This window comes from Macaca mulatta, chromosome 18 (assembly GCF_049350105.2).
Source record: "Macaca mulatta isolate MMU2019108-1 chromosome 18, T2T-MMU8v2.0, whole genome shotgun sequence".
In the NCBI taxonomy this organism is placed as follows: Eukaryota; Metazoa; Chordata; class Mammalia; order Primates; family Cercopithecidae; genus Macaca; species Macaca mulatta.
This window is the reverse complement of record NC_133423.1, coordinates 79,918,577-79,941,580: the sequence shown is the minus strand read 5'-3', so window position 1 is coordinate 79,941,580 and position 23,004 is coordinate 79,918,577. Positions and strand designations below refer to the sequence as shown.

Genomic DNA, 23,004 nt, shown 5'->3' with positions numbered 1-23,004 from the left:
TAAAATTTTTAGTGTATAAATAGGAAGGCTGAGTGTGGTGGCTCATGCCTGTAATCCTAGCATTTGGGGAGACCAAGGCTGGAGGATCACTTGAAACCAGGAGTTTGAGACCGCCCTGGGCAAAATAGCTGGACCTTATCTCAACAAAAAAATTTAGCTGGATATGGTGGCTCACACCTGTAGTCCCAGCTACTAGGGAGGCTAAGGAAGGAAGATCGCTTGAGCCCAGGAGTTCAAGGCTGCAATGAGCTACGATTGTGGCACTGCACTCTAGTCTGGGAAACAGAACGAGACCTTAACTCTTAAAAAATAAAACAATAAATGGGGAAAGTTGCACTTCTAAAAATAACCTCATATGTATCTACTTGTCAGATCTGCTAAGTATTTCTACTTGTAAGGGCATAACTATCCTTTTTCTCACTCATACATATATTTAAACACTAAATTAGTCAATGCTACTAGGCCTGCCTTTTATTTCCCAGAATAGTGTGTGTTTGGAGAAAATCTAGAGGCATCTGACTCTTACAACAAAATGCAAAAACAAAGCATTCTTAGGCCACTGGGTGTTTTAAAAAAGAATGAAACAACCAAACACAACTGTGGTCTTTGGCTAACTTTCTAGAGAAAAGAAAACAAGCCATCTGCCGGTAACAGGAGGCTCTGGGGATGGCTGATCACAGGGCCGAATGAAACATTCATAGTAATTAGTGGCAGCACCAAAATAGAAACTTCAGCAGTGCTTTTCCCGTTGTTATGGTGACAGCCCCCCAACAGCCCACCTCCCCACAAAGGGCCTGGCTTGGTGCGTTCTGCGGCCTTCCATCTGGTGCCCTCCCATTGAATGCAGGGAAACTAAACTCACTGCTCATTGGTCCCCTCGGGGTTGTGTGTGTGCTGGGCTGCCAAGAGGAGGAGGGCGTGGACTGGAAGATTCCACAGGGCTGGGCCAAGGCTGTCCCCTGTGCTCAGCCAGAGCCACAGGAGAGCAGCTGATCGCCCAGGCCGCCAGACAGGTGCTGCCAAGGGGCCGAAAATTCACTGATGTCAGGAGACAGCACCCGGGTGATGATGAATGAGGCCTGGCCTGTGGCCAACAGGTTCTTAACCTGCCGGTGCGGCAGGGGGAAGTGCTCCCTAGGGCTTCCAGTTACCTGAGCGGCCCACGCATCTGCACCCTCTTGTTGAGCAATTTCCGTAGGTCCTTCAGAAGTTGTTAAGTGTCAACATTCTTGTTGCTCTGCTAAAAATCTAAGAATTTGGCCAAAAAGTCTGGTTTGCTCCTGCTCAAAGATTGAAGAAATAGAAATTGGGCTGCTTATTTTCCTTAGTCTTATTAGTTTTGGAGGTCAATGTTTAAAACATTGATTTGAGCATATCAATATCACATGCTGCTGTCAATGCCCTGTCTCTGGAGTCTCCAGGGGCTGCAAATCGAGGAAACTGTCTGCAGTATTTGTGTAATGGATAGAATTGATATAATTTGTCTGCTGCCTAGTGAGATGATCTCATGACATTTCTGGGTAAAGGCTACTGATAGGAAACACACACTTTCTTTTTTTTTTTTCTCGAGACAGGGTCTCATCCTGTCACCTAGCCTGGAGTGCAGTGGTGCAATCATAGCTTACCGAAGCCTCAAACTCAAGGGCATAAGTGTTCCTCCTACTTCAGCCTCCTACATAGCTGGGATTACAGGTGTGCACCATCACACCTGGCTAAATGCTTTATTTTAATTTATTTTTGTAAAGAGGGGGTCTGGCTATGTTGTCCAGGCTGGTCTCAAACTCCTGGCCTCAAGCAATCTTCCCACCTTGGCCTCCAAAACTGCTGGGATTACAAGCATGAGCCATTGTGCCTGGCCTCAGGAACACAGGCTTTCAAGCCACAGCAGTCCCTATTTATATAAACCACAGCCTCAGGGTCTGCAAAGTAGGTGGCTAGCATTTTTTCTTTGCCAGAGCCTACCTGGGGGTTGATAATCTGCACATAGGCTGGATACAGTCCTGTGAAATAGAATCATTTTGGGTAGCAATTTACTAGATGATCGACTGTTAGAGCTGGAAGCTCTCAGGAGTTATCTAGTCACATTTCTCAGAAAAGCAAATGGGTCAGTGAACTGCTGCTTACAGGCAGAGCAGGGCTTGGGGTCCTAGCACCTCCCTCCATCCCAAAGCCCTCTATAGTCTAATTTAATTGGAGATGTTTGCACGTGTATAGTGTGTGTGTGGTGGGGCGGAGGATAGGTGTGTCAGATGGACTAAAAAGAGAATAGATGTGGCAAATTCTGGTCTAGTAGGAAAGATGAGACACAGGAGTATGTCCCAGCTGGAAAGTGTTCTAAGGCTGATGAGAAGCACATGTGGTGTCATGTGACCCTCTCCTCGGTGGGTCCCCCGTATGGTGCTGGAGAAAAATAGTGACAACCATAGGTTCTTAGTTGGAACAGATTCCAGTTATAAAAGACAGATTAACAAGAAGAAACCCAACAGTTTATTCACATGTTTGTTTCACATACACATGGAATCACTCAGAAATTGAGTAGTTCTCAAAGAAGTGGCTTTGATTTCAGCTTATATAGCATCCTCAACAAAGAACACTAAATTCATTTAAAAGTGAAAGCAAGTTTATTAGAGAAGTAAAGAAACAGAAGAATGGCTCCTCAATAGACAGAGCAGCAGTATGAACTGCCTGACTGAATATACTTATGGTTTTTCTTTATTATATGCTAAACACAGGGAGGGCAATTCATGGGTTTTTTTTGTCTCTCCAACCCCCACTTTTATTAAAAACCAATCATGGTAGACTGATTTGTTTGCAAGATAAGTTTTAACCTGACTACACTTGGCCTGATTTTTTGTATAAAGTGCATGAAGAATAATTATTCACCATACAGGCTCTTTTAAAACTGGCTTTGATGGAACTTTGTTCCACAAGGAATCTCAGATTGGACCTCTCAAAGTCTTGAGCCCAGCCACGGGTTTGTACTTGCAAATAACTGCCTGAGGGGTAAATTCCTCTCCTCTTGAGGTCCCAAGATAACTTGCAGCTCCTGGGCCTGTCAGAAAGTGACATTCTTTATTCTTTACCTACCCGCAGGTCAGGAACCTTGTACAAAGACTGTGTAGACAAGGAATGAGACTAGCTTTCCCTAGGGGCTTTTATTGGCTCTATAAGTCAACTTTGATTCCTTAAAGCAGTCTGTTTATATTTAAAAGAATACCATTCCAGCCAAGGCCCTGGTAAAATAACCAGTTTCTCCAACTGTGTCCTGTTACAAAGAAAACAGATTTTTATTGCACTTATGCAAATAACTATATTGCCATAAGTTAAGAATACTCATGAATAGTTTTGAAATTCTAGAGAAATCAGGTAGAAGGAACTACGCTCCAAATTTTGCTCATAGGTGTATGCTCCACTCAATTGCCAAAAGCTGTAAATAGTAACCCCCCAAAAGTTTTCTTGGCTCTGAAAAACAAAACAGAAAGGATTGACAATATTTCAAGCAGAAACCCACTCTGTGCGTTATCTGTTTACTGATTATTTCTTTTGCTGTAAAGAAACTTTTTAGTTTAATTAGGTCCAAACTATTTATCTTTGTTTTTGTTGCATTTGTTTTTGAGTTCTTGGTCATGAGCTCTTTGCCTAAGCCAATGTCCAGAAGACTTTTTCTAGTGTTATTGTCTAGAATTTTTATGGTTTCAGGTCTTAGATTTTAGTCTTTGATCCATCTTACATTGATTTTTGTGTAAGGTGAGAGATGAGAATCCAGCGTCATTCTTCTACACGTGGCTTGCCAATTACTTCAGCACCATTTGTTGAATAGGGTTCCTTTCCCTACTTTATGTTTTTGTTTACTTTGTTGAAGATCAGTTGGCTGTAAATATGTGGCTTTCTTTCTGGGTTCTCTATTCTCTTTTATAGGTCAATGTCTTTATTTTTTATACCAGTACCATGCTGTTTTAGTTACTATAGCCTTGGAGTATTGTTTGAAGTCAGATAATGTGATGCCTCCAGATTTGTTCTTTTTGCCTCGTCTTGCTTTGGCTATGTGGGCTCTTTTTTGGTTCCCTGTAAATTTTAGAATTGTTTTTTCTAGTTCTGGTGATGGTATTTTGATGGGAATTGCATTGAATTTGTAGATTGCTTTTGTTAGTATGGTCATTTTCATAATACTGATTCTACCCATCCCATGAGCATGGGATGTGTTTCCATTTGTTTGTGTCACCTATGACCTCTTCTAGCAGTGTTTTGTAGTTTTCCTTGTAAAGATCTTTTACCCCCTTGATTATGTATATTTTTAAGTGTTTTTTTTTTTTTTTTTGCACTTGTAAAAGGGGTTGAGTTCTTGATTTGATTCTCAACTTGGTCATTGTTAGTGTATAAACAGTGTTACTGATTTGTGTACATTGATTTTGTATCATGAGACTTTGCTGAATTCATTTATCAGTTTGTAAGAGTCTTTAGGGTTTTCTAGGTATACAATCATATCATCAGCAAACAGTGACAGTTTGACTTCCTCTTTACTGATTTGGATGCCCTTTATTTTTTTCTCTTGTTGGATTTCTCCGGCTAGGACTTTCCGTACAATGCTGAATAGCAGGGGTGAAAGTGGACATCTTTGTCTTGTTCCAGTTCTCATGGGGAATGCTTTCAACTTTTCCCTGTTCAGTGTCATATTGGTTGTGGGTTTGTCATAGATGGCTTTAATTACCTTGAGGTATGTCCCTTTATGCTGATTTTGCTGAAGGTTTTAATCATAAAGGGATATTAGAATTTTGTCAAATACTTTCTCTGCATCTATTGAGACATTCGTATGATTTTTGTTTTTAATTCTGTTTATGTGAAGTATCTCATTTATTGACTTGCATATGTTAAACCATCCCTGCATGTCTGGTGTGAAACCCACTTGATCATGATATATTAGCTTGTTGATATGCCATTGCATTTTGTTAGCTAGTATTTTGTTGAGGATTTTTGCATCTATGTTCACCAAGAGTATTGGTCTGTAGTTTTCTTTTTCTGTTATGTCTTTTCCTGGTTTTGGTATTAGGGTGATACTGGCTTCATAGAATGATTTAGGGAGGATTCCTTCTTTCTCTGTCTTTTGGAATAGTTTCAGTAAGATTGGTATGAATTCTTCTTTGAATGTCTGATAGAGTTCAGCTGTGAATTCATCTGTGTCCTGGATTTTTTTTTTTGTTGGCAATTTTTAAATTACTGTTTCAATCTTGTTACTTGTTATTGGTCTGTTCAGAGTTTCTATTTCTTTCTGATTTAATCTAGGAGGGTTGTATATTACCAAGAATTTATCCATCTCCTCTAGATTTTCTAGTTTGTGTATAAAGGTGTTCAGAGCTTTGAATGATCTTTTGTATTTCTGTGGTAACGGTTGTAATATCTCCCATTTTGTTTTTAATTGAGTTTATTTGGATCTTCTCTTTTCTTTTCTTGGTTAATCTCACTAACGGTCTATCAATTTTGTTTATCTTTTCAAATGACCTGCTTTTGTTTCATTTATCTTTTGTATTTTTTTTGTTTCAATTTCATTTAGTTCTGCTCTGATCTTTGCTGTTTCTTTCCTTCTGTTGGGTTTGGGTTTGGTTTGTTCTTGTTTCTCTAGTTCCTTCAGGTGTGACATTAGGTTATCTATTTGTGCTCTTTCAGACTTTTTGATGTAGGCATTTAATGCTGAGAACTTTCCTCTTAGCACCACTTTTGCTGTATCCCAGAAGTTTTAATAAGTTGTGTCACTATTATTGTTCACTTCAAAGAATTTTAAAATTCCCATCTTGATTTTATTGTTGACCCAAAGATTATTTAGAGGCAGATTATTTAATTTTCATGTATTTGTATAGTGTTGAGGGTTCCTTTGAAGTTAATTTCAAGTTTTATTCCACTGGGGTCTGAGAGGGTACTTGATATAATTTCAATTTTCTTAAATTTATTGAGACTTGTTTTGTGGCTTATCATATTGTCTATCCTGGAGAATGTTCCATGTGCTGATGCAAGGCATGTATATTCTGCAGTTGTTGGGAAGAATGTTCTGTAAATATCTGTTAAGTCCGTTTGTTCTAGGGTGTAGCTTAAGTCCATTTGTTCTCTGTTGACTTTATGTCTTGATGACCTGTCTAGTGCTGTCAGTGGAGTATAGAAGTCCCCCACTATTATTGTGTTGTCATCTATCTCATTTCTTAGGTCTAATAACAATTGTTTTATAAATTTGGGAGCTTCAGTGTTAGGTGCATATATATTTAGGATTGTGATATTTTCCTGTTGGTCTGATCCTTTTATCATTACATAATGTTCCTCTTTGTCTTTTTAACTGTTGTTGCTTTAAAGTCTGTTTTATCTGATACAAGAATAGCTACTCCTGCTCGCTTTTGGCTTCCATTTGCATGGAATATCTTTTTCCACCCCTTTACCTTAAGTTTGTGTGTCTCCTTATGCATTAGGTGAGTCTCTTGAAGACAGTAGATACTTGATTGGTGGATTTCTATCCATTCTGCCATGCTGTATCTTTTAAGTGGAGCATTTAGGTCATTTACATTCAATGTTAGTATTGAGATATGAGGTACCATTTTATTCGTCATGCTAGTTGTTGCCTGAATACCTTGATTTTTTTCCATTGTGTTATTGTTTTATAGGTCCTGTGAGATTTATGCTTTAAAGAGGTTCTGTTTTGAGGTTTTGTTTCAAGATTTAGAACTCCTTTAGCATTTCTTGTAGTGCTGGCTTGGTAGTGGCAATTTCTCTTAGCATTCGTTTGTCTGAAAAAGACTTTATCTCTCCTTCCATTATGAAGTTTAGTTTTGCTGGATACAAAATTCTGGCTGGCAATTGTTTTGTTGGAGGAGGCTAAAGATAGAAACCCATCCCTTCTGGCTTGTAGGGTTTCTGCTGAGAAATCTGCTGTTAATCTGATAAGTTTTCCTTTATGGTTTACCTGATGCTTTTGCCTCGCAGTTCTTAAGATTGTTTTCTTTATCTTGACTTTAGATAATCTGATGACTATGTGCTTAGGTGATGATCTTTTTGTGGTGATTTCCCAGTTGTTCTTTGAGCTTCTTGTATTTGGATGTCTAGATCTCTAGTGAGACCAGGGAAGTTTTCCTTGATTATTTCCTGAAATAAATTTTCCAAACTTTTAGATTTCCCTTCTTCCTTAGGATTACCAATTATTCTTAGATTTGGCCACTTGAAATAATCCCAAATTTCTTGGAGGCTTTGTTCATTAAAAAAACTTTTTTTCTTGGTCTTTGTCTAATTGGGTTAATTCAAAAGTCTTGTCTTCGAACTCTGAAGTTCTTTCTTTTACTTGTTCCAGTCTGTTATTGACACTTTCCAGTGCACTTTGTATTTCTCTAAGTGCATCTTTCATTTCTGGAAGCTGTAATTGTTTTTTCTTTATGATATCTGTTTCTCTGGAGAATTTTTAATCCATTATACTGTATGTTTTAAAATTTCCATAAATTGGTTTTAACCTTTCTCTGGCCTCTCCTTCAGTAGCTTAATGATCAACCTTCCGAATTCTTTATCTAGCAATTCAGAGACTTCTTGGTTTGGATCCCTTGCTGGGGAGCCAATGTGGTCTTTTGGGGATGTTGTAGAACCTTTTTTTGGTCACATTACCAGAATGACTTTTCTGATTTCTTCTCATTTGGGTAAACTACTTCAGTGGAAAAATCTAGAACCCAAGGGCTGCTGTTCAGATTCGTTTGTCCACAGGGTATTCTACACCATCTTCCCCTAGGGATGGGGCTTCCTCAGAGCCAGACTGCAATGATTGTTACTGCTCTTCTGCATCTAGCCACCCAGTGGGGCTCCAGGCTCTTGGCTGGTTCTGGGGAATATCTGCAAAGAGTCCTGTGATGTGATACAACTTCAGGTCTCCCCGCCATGGATACCAGCACCTACTCTGGTAGAGGTGGCAGGGGAATGAAGCAGACTCTGTGAAAGTCCTTGGTTGTAGATATGCTTAGTGTGCTGGCTTTCTTGAATGTATGCTAGCGGTGAAGTTGTCATGTGGACAGACTCAGGACCCCTGGTTAGCCAGGATGTTGCAGGCAGTAGTATTAGCTATTGTATTCTCCTTCCTTGGAGCAGGGTTATTCTGTCATGAGTTGCTGTAATGGCCTGAGTTGGTTGGCCTCCAGTCAGGAGGTGGCACTTTTAAGAGAGCACCAGCTGTAGTTATAGTAGGGAATATAAGCTTGCCCTGAGTTGACCACAGGAAGTACTCTAGTTTCCCAGGTGATGGGTGGGGCCATAAATCTCCCAAAAGTTTATGTTTTTTTATGATTGGGCTATGGGGGCAGGTAGAGAAATACCATTAGGTGAGGCAAGGTTGTGGGGGTCTGAGCTCAGACTCTCCTTGGGCAGGGCTTGCTGTGGCCACTGTGGTGGATGGGGAGTGGTTCTTGAGCCAATGGAGTTACGTTCCCAGGGGGGATTATGGCTGCCTGTATCACCAGGGAATGAGGGAAAGCTGGTAGCAATAGGCATCACCCAGCTCCTACACAGCTGGCGAGGTCAGTCTTGCTCCTGCTATGCCCCAATAACAGCACCAAGTTTATCTCTAGGCAGCTTGCATGCAGGACTCAGACCTTGCCCCAGGCTATAAGCTTCCCTTCTGAGAAAGCAAGCATTGCTTTCAGCGTTCTTTCCTCCCCGTCTACTCATACTGTCAGCTGTGGTTCCTGCACTCCTTTCTGTAGCAGTTCCTGTTCACCCCCCGGATTCTGCTCAAGAGAGTTTGCCCTTGTCAAAATTATTACAAAGTTCATTTGGGAGCTTTTTTCGTCCTGTAACCCCTCCCAAATTCTGCTGGCTGCCTTCCCCGAGGGCCCGTGTGAGATGGAGTCAGGGATGGTTTCCCCTGGGCTTGAGCTGGAGAATGGGAGTGCCTACAAGGCTCTTCCTGCCACCGCTTCTACATTTATGTTTCACACTGAATCCGTTTCAGCTCCAGGTAAGGTTAAATCTTTCTCCTGTAATCTGGATTTTCAGATTCCCCAGTGGGGATATGTGTTCAGAGGCAGGTTTTCCCCCTCTTACACTTTGAGGACTCACAGTTTTTTACGTGTCTTTCAGAATTTGAAGCAGCATGCTATTTACGTCAAAGGATCCGTGAATTCTTTCGGTTTTCCTAGTATGTTCCTGCAGTGATTCTTGCAGCAAAAGTCCACAGTGTGAGTCTCCACATGCTGTTTTGTCTGTTCCACAAATCTGTCTGATTTTAATCAGTTTGACCATAAGGCAAGATTCTCATAAACCTTTTATAACCCTTCACAATTTTCTGAAAATTGTAAAATTTACAGAAAATTTACTGAAAATTCTGTAAACTGTAAAAAAGAGCAGATTAGTGTTTTATGATAATCCTGTTGTGCTTTTATTTCAATGTTCAATTTGTGTAAAAACTAAATAATACCTGTTTAACTTTAACCAACGTAAGAACAGTAAACTTTTAGAGAACTTACAGGACAAGGAAAAAGACTTTGATTTTCTGGAGGTAAGATCTTGGAATAAGACAAATAAATGGCAGCCAAAGGTTGGTTAGCAAAGCATTCTTCATGTATCATCTCCAGGCCAATAAGAGTCCAAAGTTGTCTTCAGTGGTTAAACTTTGTTCTCTGTAGAAGTGGTGGGTGGCCAGGATACCTTTTGTCTTTGGAAATCTATGTGTTGATTTTAGGCAAATAGAGGGAGAGCAGAAAGCTTTCCTGGGTCTGTTTCTTCCTAACTGCCTTCAGCTCAGCAATACTTCATACTTCGGGGCAGCATGTGCTGGTCTGCCCCAGTGTGGGGTCAGACCGCCTAGGTCCAAGTCACCATTGCACCTCTTGCTAGCTCTGTGTCCCTGGGAAAATAACTTGACTTCTCTGTGGATTTCATTATTTTACTTGTAAACTGGGATTCGTAATCCTGAATCTTCTCTGGAGTTTTGGAGATTCGATGAGGTGACACAGAAAGTCTGGGCACACTGCTTGGTATGGAGTAAATATGCAGTAGATCAGTTATTCCCATTAATCAAGCAAATTCCTCATTGCTCCTTCCTGCCTGGCTTTTGCTCATGATTTCTTAGACCTGAAGCTTCACCTTCAGACTCTTGGTGGAGAGATGGCACGCCTCTCCCTGCTAAGCAGCTGTTCAGGTTCCAGTGGCAGATGGCCAGCGTCCTCATGTCATTAGCATCTGACAGCCTTTGTGAACAGCAACGGCCTAGGCCTGCCTTGACCAGTAAGGCCCAAAGCATCAAACCCAGGGCTCTACGGCGGCTCCTGCATGATGGATGGGTCCTGCTGGGGAGGGAGAGGGCTCCCGGTGGCAGGGCCAAGTCGAATTTCTGAGAGTCTTGTTCTCTATGCTGCCAGCCTTCCTTCTGGAGGCCTCCCAACCTTGAGCCTGTCTCATCTTTACCTGTCAAGAGAAATTGATTCAACAAACATATCTGAGCACTTACCACATGCCCAGCCCTATGCTCAGCGCCAAAGACACAAAATCAAAACAATAGTCTGTCTTTGAGTTGCTCACAATCTAGTGAACTCGATGCCTAGATAGCAAGATGGTAAAGACAGTCAGTGATACAAATTTCGTGGAATTATCATAGAAGGAATGGACACTCCTGCCACATTTAGGTCTGACCCTACTTCCAGCACTGTTCTGGAGAGATCTTAGTTCATTGAGTCCTCACCAAGTGGCTCTGATGTAGGTACCAATATCCTCACTTTATGGATGGGGAAGCGGCAACCTGGGAGGATTAATGGCCTGATCAAGGTCACCCAGCCTGAATGATTGCAGTGGGAGTTGAAATTTATGCAGTACGCTTAAATGTGCAAAACCAACATACCTCTATTATTTCTGTTTGAGCTCATCTGGATCTGGGTGAGATTCTTGCTGATGGGACAAACTTAAATGTGTCCTTTAAATGTACTTCTTCCAGCCCTTTGCAGTTTAGAACAGTCAATTTGAAGGACACTCCCTACCTAGCCTCTTTCCTCTATCTTCCTCCTCCTTCCAAAGGTGCATCTGAGTTTAAGGAAGAACTTCCTCCTGACATGTTTTTCTCTGTTGGCTCCAGCTGACCCCGGTATTGAAGTGATGGCCTGTGGTCTCTGCTCTTATATGGTGGCCTCACCTGATTTTTTTTATGTGTTGTTGTTGTTTTGAGACAGAGCCTGCTCTGTCACCCAGGTTGTTATGCAGTGGTACAATCATTGCTGACTGCAGCCTTGAATTTCAGAACTCAAGTAATTCCCTTGCCTCAGCCTCCTAAGTAGCTGGGACTGTAGGTGCATGCCACCACATCTGGCTAATTTCTTAATATTTTTTGTAGAGACAAGGTCTTGATATGCTGCTCAGGCTCTTCTTGAACTCCTGGACTCGAGCAATCTTCCTGCCTTGGCCTACCAAAGTGCTGGGATTACAGGTGTGAGTCATTGCACCTGGCCCCCACGTGACTCTTTTGGTAGCTGTGCAGGCCCTGGGCACTGATATATCTGAAGCTGATCTGTAATAAGTTGGGGTCTGGTGTCTTAGCACAGAGTCTGGGGCTTTTATAACTCACCTGTCTGACCCTACCCCAGCTCTGGGGAGCTGCAGGGTCTTCCCAGCCTCAGCGTGGACCTCCATCTGACCCCAGTGGTAGCGACTGCCTTGCTCCTGGTCAGCTCACCCATATGCACGAGCCCCATGGCAGGCTCCCCAGCTCTCTGTGAGCCTCCCCCGAAAGTCAGTAGGACTGTCTGGACCCCAAACTGTCTAGTTCAAGTCAGCCTGTAAGGGGAGTCTAAAAATCCCTTTTTGTCCCCAAAAGTCTGAATTGTTTGATTGTTGTCTCATGACAGGCTCCAGAAAGTCAGCCTTGACTTTCTGGTTCAAAGCAGATCAAGGACTTTTCTGTTCTAGGCAGTACCTGCTCATTCTTTTCACTTGAGTGAAATCCCTGACGGCTGAGCTTCTTCAGTGGTATAAAGCAAAGTGATGAGTGATAAGGGAGAGAAACATCAGGAGACACATCAAAGACACAGCTACCCCATGGCATGCAGCAGAAGCTACTGTGCCGTTTGTGTGCATGTGCTGTTCACCATGCCATAGCCCTCACAGTGTGTGTGGCTGTTCTGGGAACACAGGGGAGAAGTGAAGAGCAGGGAGACACCAGGAAAAGGGAACTTCTAACTCTGACTTTTTCTTTTCTTGAGACAGGCTCTCGCTCTCTCACTCAGGCTGCAGTGCAGCTGTGCCGTCATAACTCACTGTAACCTCAAACTCCTGGCACAGCGATAATCCCACCTCAGCCTCCCCAGTAGCTGAGAAAGGTGTGTGCCACCATGCCCAGCTAATTAATTTTTTTTAAATTTTATTAATTTTATTTTTTTTAGAGATGGGGGTCTCATTGTGCTGCCTGGATTGATCTTAAACTCCTAGCCTCAAGCAATCTTTCCAGTTCAGCCTCCCAAAATGCTGGGATTACAGGAGGTTTGAGCACCACACCCTGCCCTAGCTTGGTCTTACAGGTAAGGAGTTAAGCTAATTAATTATAAGAGGGATAGTGTTGGGAGTAAAAAAGGCAGCATGAGAAATGGAAATATGAGAGTACAGGACAATTTGTGGAATGGCATCTGTTCGTTCATTTATTCAAGTGTTTTATCAGAAGGCCATCATTGCTAGGCCTGGGTATGTATTATCCCAGTCATCTCAGCTTTAAACCTAATGAGTTTCTCCCTTTCGTTCCAGAGGGCCACTGGGCAACTCTGTGGATGGTGGTACAGTCATTGTTATGAGGGCCACAGGAGTGGAGAGGGCATGGGGGAAATGATTAGTTCCATTGTGGGCAAGCTGAATTTGTGATGCTAGTGGGCAACAAGACAGACATGCCTAGCACATTTCTGATGAAATTGGTCTGGATCTGTGTCTCAGTTCTTTATTTCTGGGTAACAAACCACCTCACAACTCAGTGGTCTAAAGCAAACAATGTTTTATTATCTCTTGTGATTCTGACTGAGCTCAGCTGTGTGGTTCTTCTGTTCCATGTGAGGCCAGTGGCTTGCTTGGGCTGAAGAGGTCCAAGATGATTCATCCACATGCAGCCTTGGAGGGAATGGCTGGAGCTCCACTGGGCTTCTTCTCTCTCTCTCTCTGTCTCCCCACACACACACACTGCCTCTCTCCCTCCAGTCTTGGGACTTCTCTCCATGTGGTAACTTTTCATGTGACTTTTCACATGGTAGTTAAAAGTTCCTAAAGGCATGTGATCCAAAAAATGAGAAGCGGATGCTGCCAAGCCTCTTAAGGCTGGGCCTGGAATTGGCATGTAAGATTTCTACCACATTCTCTTGGTTGATGTGAGTCACAGGCCAACAGAGATTCAATGTGGGAGAGGACTCTCCAAGACATGAATATCAGAAAGTGTGGTTCCCAGGAGGTCATCTTTGTAGGGTAGCTATATGTAGCTAAACTTGAAAATAGTACTCCTCATTCTTTTTTTAATTTTTATTTATTTATTATTTTTTTGAGATGGAATCTTGCTCTGTCACCAGGTTGGAGTGTAGTGGTACAATCTTGACTCACTGCAACCTCCGCCTCCAGGGTTCAAGTGATTCTCCTGCCTCAGCCTCCCAAGAAACTGGCACTACAGGCACGCACCACCACACCCAGCTATTTTCTGTATTTTTAGTAGAGACGGGATTTCACCATGTTGGCCAGGATGATGTCGATCTCTTGACCTCGTGATCCACTTGCCTTGGCCCTCCCAAAGTGCTGGGATTGCAGGCATGAGTCACTGCACCTGGCCTCCTCATTCTTTGAATCCATCACCAACTATTTCAGAGCTTGTGTCTGGGATAAGCCTGTTAGTAAAGTTGCTTTGATTAGTTTAAGTATTCCCTGAACAGGCTCCTCATCTCTGTCTAGTCCATAGGCAACTCAAGTGAATTCCTGGTGGTATAATCACAAACAGATCTTTCACTTGGAACCAAAGTGAGGGAGTGTATTAGTCTGTCCTTGCACTGCTATAAAGAAATACCTGAAACTGGGTAATTTATAAAGAAAAGAGGTTTAATTGACTCACGGTTCTAGAGGCTGCATAGGAAGCATGGCTGGAGAGGCCTCAGGAAACTTACAATCACGGTGGAAGGCAAAGGTGAAGTAGGCACATCTTACATGCCTGGAGGAGGAAGAGAGAAAAGCGGGGAGGTGCTATACAATTTTAAACAACCAGATCTTGTGAGAACTTACTTGCTATTACAAGACCAGCAAGGGGGAAATCTACCTCCATGATCCAATCACCTCCCACCAGGCCCCTCCTCCAACACTGGGGATTACAATTCAACATGAGATTTGGGTGGAGAGATAAATCCAAACCATATCAGGGAGTGAATATTCTCAATCTGCAAATGCATTCATTATGCTGTGATAAGAAGAGTAGACCGGGACCCTGTCAGGTCCTCAGAACCTTGGAGAGTGGCTGTCCCATTCAGCTCTACATAGCTGATGGCTGAATAGTTAATTTTGGAGGGGAAAGAAGAACTCTTTCATGTTCAGTTACTGTCTGTCATTGGAATTCTATCACATACTTCAGTTTTGGACTTTGTGGGTTTTTAGGGTCATCTGCAGATATGTATTGAAATATTCAATAGCATAGGCAGAAAGTAACACAGTCTTTATATTATTAAATACATTATATTATTAATATGTGTCTTTGAGAGTTTTTAAAAATGAGAATTTTTCTGTGTATTTCTCATGGTAAAGATAAAATGAAATAAAAACTCTCGGTATACTGCAATTATTGCTCAAAAAATAAACAAATATGTACTGTCTAGGAGTTCTTGTCTTCTCTTGCATGTTTTTTAACTTCAGGTTTGGTCCCTGAATCACATTTTCTTGGTATAAGGAGGACCCATCAGCCAATTTAAGAATGGTCCAATTTCTCTAAATTGGCAATATCTCTAGATATAACAAATACCACACAAACAGTCTGTGAATTTCATGAGCACTCAGAATCGATGCTGGCCATTTTTGTGCTATACCACCTCATATTTTTTTCATGTATAAAATATGAGTCAAAATTTATCTTCAAATAATAGTTGGAATAAATGAGCAAGTGAAAAGCACTTTGAACATATATAGCACAAAACAACTGCACCACTAGTTATTATTACTATTCCTCAAAACATGTAGTATTTCTAGTCCTATTGTCTATACTTCTTTCACCTTTCTAAGAGGTGTTGGGAAATTTATTCTTAACACTGAGATTATTAAGGCATAGCTATTATTCCCCTATCTTGTGGCAATAAAGTATGTATTATTTCAGCTATAGCTACCTTATAAAAATGTTCAATTACTTATGTCTTAGCCCAAGTGAACATACATTATTATGCTACATTCTTTACTATTTGTAAAATAGTTGTCAGCTACAAATGCATTATCCTGCACATTGAAGTTAGTGATGGAAAAATGCTGCTGTCACAGAAAATTGGATTGTGAAAATAGATAAATGCTCAGGTGCTTGTCTTTAAAATAGGAAGCATTCATCTTGTGATAGTATTGGCTTCCAGTAGGTTTATCTCCATTACATAAGTGCCAGGCAGACAATTACTATCCTGGAAGAGTGTGAGGACTTGTTATTTCATCAGCAGATACACAGTCTTCCCACCAGATGCCATATATGGTGTGAAGTCCTGGACTCCAATCCAACTTGTTCATTTAAACAATTTTTAATTTGTATATTTTTAAATATAAACAATGATCCAAAATTCAGACACTTCAAAAAGGCATATAATGAAATGTCGCCCTTCCCTCCTCTCCTCCAGCCACACAGGGCTGCACCTTGAAGGCAAATGATATTAATGGTTTCTTGTGTATATCCAAGATATTTTATGCATATATAGACATAGATCTGTATATCTATTTTCCTTATTGCGCCCTGTTATGAACTGAATTTGTATTCCCCAAATTCTTATGCTGAAGCTTTAATCCCCATTATGTCCTGCATTTGGAGATAGGGCATTTAAAGAGATAATTAAGGTAAAGTGAAGTCATGTGGGTGGGCCCTATGCCAATATGATGTCCTTATAAGAGGAGGAGACGAAGACAAACACATGCAGAGGGAAACCACGTGAAGATACAAGGAGAAGATGGCCATCTGCAAGTCAAGACGAGAGCCTCCAGGAAAAACCAAACTTGCTGACACCTTGATCTTGGATTTCTAGCTTTCAGAATTGAGAGAAAATTTATGTTGTTTAAGCCACCCAGTCTATGGTATTTGTTATGGCAGCCCTAGCAGACCAGTACGCCTCTGCTATTCTTTTTAAATTTTTACAAACTAGTAGCATACAACACCCACTTTGCTGGACCCCTCTTTTTCACTTACTATATTTTTCACGAAGTACATAAAAGCTTCCATTTATTGCTATGGATATAGGAATTATTTTTATTGTATGGTTGTCGCGTAACTATCTGACCACTCTCCTATTGATGAATATTTAGAATATTTCCAATATTTTACTACTAGAAACAATACTGTCGTAAATAATTTGTATATAAATAATTTTACACACGAGCAAGTATATCCATAGAATCGGTTTTGAAAACTAACACGACTGCATATAAAGACATTTGCAGTAATATTTTGGGTTTAAAATTTTTTAAATTTTTTTTTTTAATTTTTTGAGATGGAATCCCGCACTGTTGCCCAGACTGGAGTGCAATGCTGTGATCTCAGCTCATGGCAACCTACGCCTCCCAGGTTCAAGTGATTCTCCTGCCTCAGCCTCCTGCGTAGCTGGGATTACAGGCGCCAGCCACCATGCCTGGCTAATTTTTTTGGCATTTTTAGTAGAGATGAGATTTCACCATGTTAGACAGGTTGGTCTCGAACTCCTGACCTCTGGTGACCCACCCACCTCAGCCTCCCAAAGTGCTGGGATTGCAGGCATGAGCCACTGCATCCAGCTTGCAGTAATATTTTGATAGTTATTGCCAAATTGGCCTTCCTGGAGGACATACAGACTTATACTTCCTCCAGAAAGAATGAGAGTGCTTACTTCCTACTTCTTCCACACACAGTTTGTCATTGAACTTTTTGATTTTTACTTATCTGGTAAAAATTTTACATCTCAGGAAGTATCATTTTGCAACTTTTCATTGTGGTGATGTTGAACATCTTTTCATAAATTTAAAAGACATTTATATTTCATTTTTCGGTTAAGCTTCTTTTTTCACTGGGCTTTTCATCTTTTTTGTATTGTAGATGTTCTTTTTTTTTCCTTTCTATTTTGAAACAGGGTCTCACTCTGTCACCAAGCCTGGAGTGCAGTGGCACAATCACAGCTCACTCCAGCCTTGACCTCCCCGGCTCAAGCAATCCTCCCACCTCAGCCTCCTGAGTAGCTGGAACTACAGGTGCACACCATCATGCCTGGCCAATTTTAAAACAATTCTTTGTAGGCATGAGGTCTCACAATGTTGCCCACATTAGTCTTGAACTCCTAGGCTCAAGTGATCCTCCTGCCTTGGCCTCCCAAAGTACTGATGTTCTTTATTTGTTAGAAAAATTAGTCATTTTCAGTAATATGAGTTGCAAACATTTCCCCCAGTTTGTGTTGGTCTTTTTACATTACTTCTGAGGAGGTTGTGTAGAAAATTTTGAGTTTAATATTATCAGCTTTATCAGTCCTTTTTAAAAGAGTGCAATGGCTTCTGACAATAAGCATCCAGAGTGAGGATAAACTTCCTGGGGACCTAGGGACCCCTGGACTTGCAGCTGATGCCTGAAATGAGGCTCACGTCAGACATCAGCTGCAAGTCCAGCCCAGGGGTCCCCAGGCCACCTTCACTCTTGACCAACTGGTTACAAGTTCAGGGTTCCCACAATCCTCTCAAGTTTCATAATTCATTAGAAAGATAAATAGAACTCAGGAAAGAGCTATACAATTTTTAAAATTACAGTTTTATTATCATAAAAGGATTATGAATATGAATCAATCAAAAGAAGAGACAGATAGGGAGAGTTCTGGGAGGGTCCTAGATGGGAAGCTTCTGGTGGCCTCTCCCTGCAGAGTTGGGATGCATCATCCTCTGAGCACATTGGTGTGTACAATATGCAGAGTACTGTCAATCAGGATACACACTTGAGCCTCAAGTTCAGAGTTTTTGTTGGGTTTCATTATGTGTGCATGATTGATTGAAACACTGGTCACTTTCTGAACTCAGTCTCCAGTCGCCCCTTTCCCCTCCCTGGAGGTCAGGGCTGATATCACTTGGCTCAAATTCTAACCCTCTAATCACATAATTGGTCTTTCTGTCACCGGCCAGCCCCTGTCTCGAGTCATCTCTTAGAAACTGTCTAAGATCCTCCTATGAGTCACCTTATTAGAATAAACTATCAGGGCATACCATGAATAACAAAGACATTCCTATCACCCAGGAAATTCCAAGAAGTTAGATATTAACTCCCAGGAACCAGGGACAAAGCCCTTTATTATTTTTTCTCTAAACTTCTTTATTCTTTATTACACACGATACAGACTCTGGATTTGGTATCACACATAGAAAGCTCTTCCTTTTCTAAGATTATTACAAAAACAAATTACCCCATGATTTCATCTAGTACCTGAATGATTCCATTTTTTTCCAACACAAAAGTGTGATTACAGATTCAAATATTTTTCTTTTTCTTTTTTTCTTTTTCTTTCCTTTTTTATTTTTTTTCAAGACAGGGTCTAGTTCTGTTACACAGGATGGAATATAGTGGTGTTATCACAGTTCACTGTAGCATTGAGCTCCTGGGCTCAAGCAATCCTTCCATCTCTGCCTCCTGAGTAGCTGGAACTATAGGCATGTGCCACCATGCCTGGCAAATTTTTAATTTTTTTTGTAGAGATGGGGTCTCCCTATATTGCCCAGGCTGCAAATTGTTTTCTTTTTTTTTTTTTTTTTTTTTTTGAGACGGAGTCTGGCTCTGTCGCCCAGGCTGGAGTGCTGTGGCCGGATCTCAGCTCACTGCAAGCTCTGCCTCCCGGGTTCCCGCCATTCTCCTGCCTCAGCCTCCCGAGTAGCTGGCACTACAGGCACCCGCCACCTTGCCCGGCTAGTTTTTTGTATTTTTTTTAGTAGAGACGGGGTTTCACCGTGTTAGCCAGGATGGTCTCGATCTCCTGACCTTGTGATCCGCCCGTCTCGGCCTCCCAAAGTGCTGGGATTACAGGCTTGAGCCACCGCGCCCGGCCTGTTTTCTTAATAATTGTCCCCTAACCATTTGTTGAATAAACTGTTTTTCTTCTACTGATTGAAATGCTAACCTTATCCTTTAGTAAATTTCTGTGTGTATATGGATCTATTTCTCAACTTCATAATGTGTTCAATTGCATTTTTAAATGTTTATACCACATTAATTATTATAATTTTATAATTTATTATTCAAATTAATATTAATAGTAAATTTCTTAAACTTCTAAAAAACATATTTTTGGAAGTAGATTTAAAATCAAATACCAATTAGAGGTGGTAAGACACAAATGTAGCTGTCAGAGGAGTAGACAGCATCCTATTGATCTGGTTTGTCAGCTGGTTAGCAGCTTAGCATAGGAATTGTTCCAATGAATTCACTTACTTTATTGCCAGAATTGAAGAAAACTTACAAAACTGTGCTCCATTTATTTGTGTTTTATAAGCAGTTATTCAGAATCAAATGGAAAATTTTCACTGCATTGGAAATAGTCTGGCCAGCTCCTCAAACTCCACGGGAGCAGTTTAGGTGTTTGGTCTTCTCAACGGTCAGCTGTTGGATGAGTTGGGCACGTGTTTTCCTCAATGACCACCTCCTGTACATCTTGACCTGGAGCCAAGCTACTCACTTTCTCCTAGCAGAATTAACTGGGCCTGACTCTGTTCTTGACCAAGATGAGTTCAAGTCAGCCAGTGCAACCAGATCCAGTGTAGACAGAATCTGGTTCTTTGATCATCAACGCTGGGAGGAATTATCATCTTCATACTAGTCTTTTCCTTCAGTCTGGGCAAAGAACATTTGTGGAATAGACCATATTTGTGGCTCTCACTGGTAAAAATGTAGCTTTGTAAGCTTGCCTGAAAACAGCATGAATGTCTGATCCTGGCTCAGCTGCACTGCCTAACTTGGGTAGATTTAGAAGTTACGCATCAGCAAAAAATGTCCCTGTCTGACAGCTTTGAAGAGAGTAGTGGTTCTCCCAGCACAGATTTTGAGATCTGAGAATGGACAGACTGCCTCTTCAAGTGGGTCCCTGACCCCCGAGTAGCCTAACTGGGAGACACCTCCCAGTAGGGGCTGACTAACACCTCATACAGCTGGGTGCCCCTCTGAGACGAAGCTTCCAGACGAACGATTAGGCAGCAACATCTGCTGTTCTGCAACATTTGCTGTTCTGCAGCCTCCGCTGGTGATACCCAGGCAAACAGGGTCTGGAGTGGACCTCCAGCAAACCACAACAGACCAGCAGCTGAGGGTCCTGACCGTTAGAAGGAAAACTAACAAACGGAAAGGACATCTACATCAAAACCCCTTCTGTATGTCACCACCGTTAAAGACCAAAGGTAGATAAAATCACAAAGATGGGGAGAAACCAGAGCAGAAAAGCTGAAAATTCTAAAAATCAGAACACCTCTTCTCCTCCAAAGGAACGCAGCTCCTCGCCAGCAATGGAACAAAGCTGGATGGAGAATGACTTTGACGAGTTGAGAGAAGAAGTCTTCAGATGATCAGTAATAACAAACTTCTCCAAACTAAAGGAGGATGTTCGAACCCATCGCAAAGAACTTAAAAACCTTGAAAAAAGAAAGATTAGATGAATGGCTAACTAGAATAACCAGTGTAGAGAAGTCCTTAAATGACCTGATGGAGCTGAAAACCACGGCACGAGAACTACATGACGCATGTACAAGCTTCAGTACCCAGTTTCATCAAGTGGAAGAAAGGGTATCAGTAATTGAAGAGCAAATGAATGAAATGAAGCGAGAAGAGAAGTTTAGAGAAAAAAGAGTAAAAAGACATGAACAAAGCCTCCAAGAAATATGGGACTATGTGAAAAGACCAAATCTACGTCTGATTGGTGTACCTGAAAGTGACGAGGAGAATGGAACCAAATTGGAAAACACTTTTCAGGATATTGTCCAGGAGAACTTCCCGGAGCAAGGCAGGCCAACATTCAAATTCAGGAAATACCGAGAATGCCACAAAGATACTCCTCGAGAAGAGCAACTCCAAGATACATAATTGTCAGATTCACCAAGGTTGAAATGAAGGAAAAAATGTTAAGGCAACCAGAGAGAAAGGTCGAGTTACCCACAAAAGGAGGCCCATCAGAATAACAGTGGATCTCTCAGCAGAAACTCTCCAAGCCAGAAGACAGTGAGGGCCAATATTCAACATTCTCAAAGAAAAGAATTTTCAACCCAGAATTTCATATCCAGCCAAATTAAGCTTCATAAGTGAAGGGGAAACAAAATGCTTCACAGACAAACAAACGCTGACATATTTTGTCACCACCAGGCCTGCCTTACAAGAGCTCCTGAAGGAAGCACTAAACATGGAAAGGAACAACCGGTACCAGCCACTGCAAAAACATGCCAAATTGTAAAGACCATCGATGCTAGGAAGAAACTGCATCAACTAATGAGCAAAATAACCAGCTAACATCATAATGACAGGATCAAATTCATACATAACAATATTAACCTTAAATGTTAATGGGCTAAATGCTGCAATTAAAAGACACAGACTGGCAAATTGGATAAAGAGTCAAGACCCATCAGTGTGTATTCAGGAGACCCATCTCATGAGCAGAGACATACATAGGCTCAAAATAAAGGGATGGAGGAAGATCTACCAAGCAAAGGGAAAACACAAAAAAGCAGGGGTTGCAATCCTAGTCTCTGATAACAGACTTTAAATCAACAAAGATCAGAAGAGACAAAGAAGGCCATTACATAATGGTAAAAGGATCAATTCAACAAAAAGAACTAACTATCCTAAATATATATGCGCCCAATACAGGAGCACCCAGATTCATAAAGCAAGTCCTTAGAGACCTACAAAGAGACTTAGACTCCCACACAATAATAATGGGAGACTTTAACATCCCAGTGTCAACATTAGCCAGATCAACGAGACCAAAAGTTAACAAGGATATCCAGGAATTGAACTCAACTCTGCACCAAGCAGACCTAATAGACATCTACAGAACTCTCCCCACCAAATCAACAGAATATACATTCTTCTCAGCACCACATCGCACTTATTCCAAAATTGACCACATAGTGGGAAGCAAAGCACTCCTAAGCTAAGCAAATGTAAAAGAACAGAAATTATAACAAACTATCTCTCAGACCACAGTGCAATCAAACTAGAACTCAGGATTAAGAAACTCACTCAATTTGGCAGACTGAATTGACCAATTCTTAGGACCTCAGTTGCACACTTGAGTCAAGTTAATGTCCATCTTGGGCATCCTCTTTTCAGCGGAAGAAAGAGTAGCTCCACTTCTGCCTGTCCTTCCCATAGGGGAAAGGGAAGGAGAGGGAAGAACAGCAGCACAAGTGGCTGACAGAGGCAGGGAAAGAACAGCAGAGAGGAAAGAGAGAGAAAGAGAGGGGAAAGAGAGAGAGAGAGCAGAAAGAGAGAGACAGAAAGAGAGGCAAAGAGGGAGAGGAAGAGAGAGAGACAAAGAGGGAGTCAAAGAGAGAGAAAAAGAGAGACAGAAAGTCAAAGAGAGAAAGAGAGATAGATGTAGTAAAGAGAAAACAGTGCAATATATTCCTTTAAAAGCCAGGGTAAATTAGAAACCTATAATAGATAATTGAAGGTCTTCTGCGTGATCCTATAACACTCCAATACCACCTTGTTGTCAGTATAAACAAGGGTGTAGCCCGAAAGCACTGAGGCCTTCCTATCAAAAATCCTTAACCCAGTAACCTGCAGATGGCCCAAATGCATTTAATCTGTAGCGGCAACTGCTTTGCTAGCAGAAGAAAGTAGAA

The 23,004-nt window shown here is 41.4% G+C and overlaps 1 protein-coding gene and 1 long non-coding RNA gene across 6 annotated transcripts in view; one reads left to right on the top strand and one right to left on the bottom strand.

The window, feature by feature from the left end:
• LOC106994412 (uncharacterized) overlaps positions 1-23,004 on the bottom strand; it is a 121,962-nt gene that overhangs the window by 76,362 nt on the left and 22,596 nt on the right. Inside the window, exon 2 of the long non-coding RNA XR_013408352.1 lies at positions 14,063-14,158. This is a non-coding gene — a long non-coding RNA (uncharacterized LOC106994412). The remainder of the gene's footprint in view (positions 1-14,062; positions 14,159-23,004) is intronic.
• The window catches only part of LOC106994413 (uncharacterized), a 73,064-nt gene that overhangs the window by 38,162 nt on the left and 11,898 nt on the right, over positions 1-23,004 (top strand). For 2 of the 5 annotated variants that reach the window (XR_013408348.1, XR_013408350.1), the window contains exon 3: positions 12,375-12,509. The exons of 2 other annotated variants lie outside the window; for them this stretch is intronic. The gene's annotated coding sequence lies outside the window, so the exon portion shown is untranslated. Of the gene's footprint in view, positions 1-9,087; positions 9,186-12,374; positions 12,510-23,004 lie in introns of those variants that run through there. One more of the 5 variants, XR_013408351.1, reaches the window with a different exon arrangement.